Below are 5712 nucleotides of genomic sequence, written 5' to 3' on the forward strand. Positions count from 1 at the left end.
TGACGATTCCCACGTCGCCCCAGAGGCAGGGCCTGGGGGTGGGGCCCAGGGCCTTTGCGGGGAAGTCTCAAGTGGGGTTTAGCTGTGAGGCTCTCCCTGTGCCCACACTGTCCGGCCTGGGGTCCCGAGGAGGGGAACATCGGGGTCACAGGGTGATGCCCCCCTGATCTCTCGTACGGGCACCGCCCAGGGATCACTTCCCCTTTGCCCCCCCTCCCAGTTCACGGCGATGGATCCCCCAGCACAGCGGGGAAGGGACGACTCCATGGGGGGATGTAAACAGCCGGCACCGATTGTCACGGGCATCAGACCCTTCTGCAGCTTCACCCAGAGTCAGGGTGTGAACCCCGGCATCCTGGAAAACTGAGGCCCTTTCCCAGAGGGGCTGCAACCTGTGCTGGGCGAGGGGTCCCTGTATATTCAGCCCCCGCACCCCAGAGGTGGCTGCATTCCAGTGCCAGGTGAGAGGTCCCTGTATAACCAGCCCCTGTGCCCCACCCCATCTCCCCCAGGTGTTACACACATTCCCGGCATGGGCACAGGGGGGCTGTGGGGTGCCCAGGTTGGGCTGGTTTGTGGTTCTGTGTTTATTACAAATCTGGAGATTAACAGGATGCAAAATAACAAACAGCCACCCCGGCGCATCCCCTCCCCCTCCCGGTGCTGAGCCCCCCACACCGGCCCCTACATGGGGGTCTGGGCAGGGCAGGGGGACAGGAGCTCGATGGGATGGGGATGCAGCGGGCGGGAGGGCAGCGTCCCCCCTAAATCTTCCCTGAAAGCAGAGTTCTCGGGGCAGGTGCTGCAGGGGGGTGAGTCTGGCACCCCCTGTGGGCTGGCGCCCCATGGCTGCTGGGGGCTCTCACTGCAGGGGCCCCCGGTTCACATTGATCACGGCGTACATGCTGGACTCGGCGGGCTCAGGGGCAGGGGCCGGGCCCCCCCGCTTGGCCTGCAGCGCCTGGATGTCCAGCTCGGCGTAGGTGAGTCCATCAGCACCGGGGTCGGGCTCCTGGGAGTGGGAGGGGAGAGGGTCACTGGGGTGTGCGTGTGCGTGTGTGTGTGTGTGTGTATGAATCCACCAACACCCCAACACACACAGAGCACAGGGCACACACACACACAGCTGGCGATCCCATAAGCCCACCCCACTCCCAGCAGCCTGACCCCCACCCCAAACCACTGAGTGTGCCAGGAAAGGCTGAGGGGGGAGGAGTGAGGGGGCTGCTGAGGCCCATGTGAGTCAAGGTTGGGGTCAGGCCCCATGGGGGAACAGGGGACACTTACCAGGGTCTGCGGCTGTTTCCCTTTGTCGATGGAGGTGTCTGCAGAACAGAGACACCCGCTGAGCTGCACCCCCGGCCGGCCCAGAGCAGAACCCCACACCCAGCTCTGACCCCTATGTCCAGCCAGGGGGCTCAGAGCCCTGCACAGCCACCCCTCGCCCGCCCCACAGCATGGGCCAGGGTCATTAGCCCCATGTTACAGAGAGGAAAACTGAGGCACAAAGATGTCTGGGGAGTTACCGCGGGGTGGGGGGCTGGGAGTCAGAACGCCTGTGTTCTCGCCCTGGCTCGGGAGGAGAGTGGGGTCTAGACTAGTGGTTAGAGCCGGGGGCTGGGAGCCAGGAGTGGGTGGGGAACTAGAGCGGGAAGGGAGGGTGGCCCCAGGGAGCTCCTGGGAGTCCAACACGACTCAGCTGACACCGGCTACCTCTGGGACCCTCTCCTTAGTCCCGCCCAGCAGCAGCTGTAAATCAGGCCCCGCCCCATATGAGTGGGGCCCCCACAAACCCCTCCCCTCCCTAGGGGTCCTGCCCCACCCTGGTACCCCCTTGGGTGTGCTACTCACAGATGGGGTCTTGCTGAGCCGGTGCCTTTAATGTCACCATAGGGCTGGTGCTAAAAGAGAAAATCCCCTTGTAAATGTCAAACCCCCACACACACCCGGAGAGCCCCCCATCCTGCCTCACACTGAGCCCAGTTCCCTAAGCCCCCTTCCCCAACCACCAGACCCCACCCCACCCCGCTCTAACCACTAGCCCCCACTCTGCTCCCAGAGGCAGATATAGAACCCAGGACTTCTGGTCACCCCCCCTCCCACACACACACACACACCCCTCCCTGCTCTAATCACTTCTGGTCACACCCCCATCCCCGAGCTGCGAGAGAACCCAGGAGCCCTGTGACCCCGGCAGGTCCATCGGGAGGGGGGAGGAGCCGGGTTCCTACCTGCTCGGTCTCAGTGCGGATCGTCTTCCTGCAGAGGGACACAAACCAGAATCCCCCATGAGCCAATCGGGATCGCCCGGTCCCAGCGCCCGGCCACTCATCCCCACAGGGCAGCAGGGATTGGGGTGCCTGGGGGGCTCCCCTCTGCTGCTGAGCCTGGATCCCTGCTGGGCTGGGCCTGACCAGCAGGGAGCAGCGCAACACCAGAGCATGCGCCAGGGGGAGGAGCCAATTAACTCATGGGGCTTTTCCTGTCCCCAATCCTTCCTCGTTAGTGACTCGTTATAACAAATCTGATCCAGGCCGATCAGCTTCTCTGTCACCCCATGTACCGGAGAAGCCCGGTGCCGGCACCTCTTTATACAGGGATCCTTAGCCTGGCACTGAGACGCGGCCACCTCTGGGGCGGGACAGCTGTGTGTACAGGGATTACACATGTAACAGCGCCCCCTGTTGAGCCCTCACCCAACTCTTTGGCTTTCCCAGCACAATCCCCCATCCAAGCCGTGACCCCATCCCGCCCTGCTTAGCGGCAGGTTTAACCCTTCCCTTGCTGGGTGGGGCACTTACTGGCTCGGATTTTTCTGAAGCAGACGAAGGCCACGAGGAGGAGGAGGAGGAGGAGGCCGGCGGCTGCTGCTCTCAGCCTGGCGTTGATGGGCCTGGTCTGACCCGGAGGTGCCGGCGATTCCGATCCACCTGGGAAACAGCAGCAGCCGTGAGTGCCGGGAGCGACTGGTCTGTTCCCCCCCAGCCCCTCCCACCCCAGGCGGCGCCCAAGGGGCTGGGACACCGCAGGGCGCAGGCAGCAGAAAATTCTATGGGGAGGATGTCGGGGGGCCCCAGGGCATCAAGTGGGGTCAGAGCCAGCAAGATTTGGGGGATTTGTAGCGGTAGGGGGCGCTGGGCTGTAGGGCAGGGGGCTCGGTAGGGGGCACTCTCCCCTGGCAGTCAGGCCTGGCCCCATTGCCCCAGCACAGCGCCAGGGGGCGCTGTCTGATCCAGCCTGGCCGTCATTTCCAGTCCCCCCCTAAGATGCCATGGCACCAGCCAGGCCTGACCGCACCATCTCCAGCCAACGGGCCCATCTAGCCCGGTATCCCGCCTCCCATGCTGGTTGCCCCTGGCTGCTTCGCGGGGAGGCCCAGTCCCACCCCCCTCCCGCCCATGGCCACTGAGGGGCCCAGCTGCCCACAGAGGAAGCCTCAGGCTGCCCCGTTAGAGGCGGGTTCGTGTCTGAAGAAGGAAGTTTGCTCTTCTCCCAAATCCGTTGGTGGGGAGGAGTCACTGCCCCTGAGAACAGCCTCCGTCCCTCCCCCTAGGCAACCACTGGGGAGAAGCTGCCCCATAATCTGTGACTCAATAGATTTCCCCTCCCCCCCCCCCAGCCCCAGTACCTGGGTCTGTGCAGCTCGGGTGGGTGGAAGTTGACATCTGTCCAGGCTGGGTCGGGTCAGTTCCCCCTGCAGGAATAGAACCAGTGTCCGATGGGGTGGGGAGAGGGGCTGAAATGGCGAATCAGCGGGCACCCAACCCCCACCCCACAACTCAGCATTGATCGTCAAGGTCATTCTGGGGGGGGAGGGAGATTTTTGTGTCTGGGGCCTGTGCTGGCTGGGCAGCCCCTGGGCCCCGACTCCTCTGTGCATCCCCAGAGCAGGGGCAGCCTGGGGGAGCCTCCCCTGGCAAAAGCCCCCTGCTCTGCAGCTCCCCCTGGGGCAGGGATCCCCCCTCCATCAGCCCTGAATCTCCATTGGCTGCTTCCCGGCCGGGTGTCCCCACCTCTGGGCCCAGGGCCCAGGGCAGAGCCTGGCTCTAAGCGTCCCATCAGCCCTGACCCCCCAGGGTCCGGCTGGGAGTGGGGCTGGGAGCGGGGATGCTGAGCCGGATACCGCCAGCTGCACGGGGTCGCTGGGCTGCGAGGAGACGAAGGGCTCTGATCGGGGCCGGGAGCTGCAGCTGTAGTTCCCTCCGTGCTGCTAGCCCATGGTGGTGATGTGGAACTTGGCCCTGTTCCCAGCAGGGTCCAAATGTCGCTGCGGGTCACCCCCTGGGCCACTGATGGGCCCAGCTGCCCCCAGAGGAAGCCTCCGGCTGCCTCGTTAGCAGCGGGTTCGTGTCTGAGCAGGAGGCTTCGCTCCCCTCCCAGATCCAGCGGCGGCCGCGGAGGGGAGTCACTGCCCCTGAGAACAGCCTCCGTCCCTTCCCCTGGGCAACCACTGGGGGAAGCTGCCCCGTAATCTGTGACTCAATAGATTCCCCCCTGGCCCCAGTACCTGGCTCTGTGCTACTCGGGTGGGTGGAAGTTGATATCTGTCCAGGCTGGGTCGGGTCGGTTCCCCCTGCAGGAATAGAACCAGTGTCCGATGGGGTGGGGGGGAGGGGCTGAAATAGCGACTCAGCGGGCACCCCACCCCACAACTCAGCATCGATCCTCAGGGGCATTCTGGGTGGGGGGAGGGAGATTTTTGTGGCTGGGGCCTGTGATAAATGAAGTGGGGGGTAGCTCCCTTTTATGGACACCCAGCCTGCCAGTTAGCTGTAAAATCCCTCTTCGTGGCTGTTCCCTGCTTGCTTTACCTGTAAAGGGTTGAAAAGTCCCCCAGGTAAAAGAAAGGGGGTGGGCACCTGACCAAAAGAGCCAATGGGAAGGCTAGAACTTTTTTAAGTGGGCGGGGGGCAGGGAGCAGTTATGCTGTGAGAAGCTGAAGGCCAGAGATGAAAATCATCAGATCAAATCTAGAGCTACTTTTAACAGCCCAGCTATGTAAGTAGACCAGGAATGTTTAGAAAGACGCGATTAGGTTTATTTCTGTTTATTTCTTATTGGCGTGTGGACTCCTCTGGGCTAACCCCAGGTGCTTTTGTTTGCTCGTAACCTTTAAGCTGAACCCCCAAGAAAGCTAGTTTGGGTGCTTAATGTTTGGAATTGTGCTTTTGAAATCTAGCACTAGTTCCCAGATGTATTTTCTTTCTTTTTGTTTTTAATCAAATTTACCTTTTTTAAGAACAGAATTGCGGTGGGGGGGTTGTGTGTCCTTAGAGGCTTGTGCACATGTGGTTTGATTAGCTGGTGGCAACAGCTGATTTCCTTTGTTTTCTTCTCAGCTGTTCCCTGGAGGTTTGTGCAGGCTCTGGGGTGGGGCCGCGGATGAGGGGCTCAGGGTGTGGGAGGGGGTTCTGGGCTGGGGCAGGGGGTTGGGGTGTGGGAGGGGGCTCCGTATTTGGGGGGGGGCTTGGGGTTGGGGGTTGGGCTCGAGGTTGGGGGGGCTTCCCTCGGGTGGCTCCTGGTCAGCAGTGCAGTGGGGCTCGGGCAGGCTCCCTACCTGTCCTGGCTCTGCGCTGCGCCTCGGAAGTGGCCAATAGGTCCCGCTCCTAGGCTGGAGGGCTGGGGGAGGGACATGAGGCTCCGCGGTGCGCGCTACTCTCCGGTCAAACACCGGACACGTCGTCACCCTAAGTGACGCGCGTGTGCAGCAAG

General features: G+C 62.7%; 1 long non-coding RNA gene across 1 annotated transcript; it reads right to left on the bottom strand.

The window, feature by feature from the left end:
* Positions 1 to 968: 968 nt before the first annotated feature.
* LOC113405829 lies at positions 969 to 1892 on the bottom strand. The gene is made up of 3 exons (XR_003369572.2): positions 1852 to 1892; positions 1288 to 1325; positions 969 to 1012 (listed from the first exon to the last, which is right to left on the bottom strand). It is a non-coding gene; the product is annotated as an uncharacterized LOC113405829 (long non-coding RNA).
* Between the last annotated feature and the right edge of the window lie 3820 nt (positions 1893 to 5712).

This window comes from Terrapene carolina, unplaced genomic scaffold, assembly GCF_002925995.2.
Source record: "Terrapene carolina triunguis isolate 2854851 unplaced genomic scaffold, T_m_triunguis-2.0 Scaffold51159, whole genome shotgun sequence".
Lineage (NCBI taxonomy): Eukaryota > Metazoa > Chordata > Testudines > Emydidae > Terrapene > Terrapene triunguis.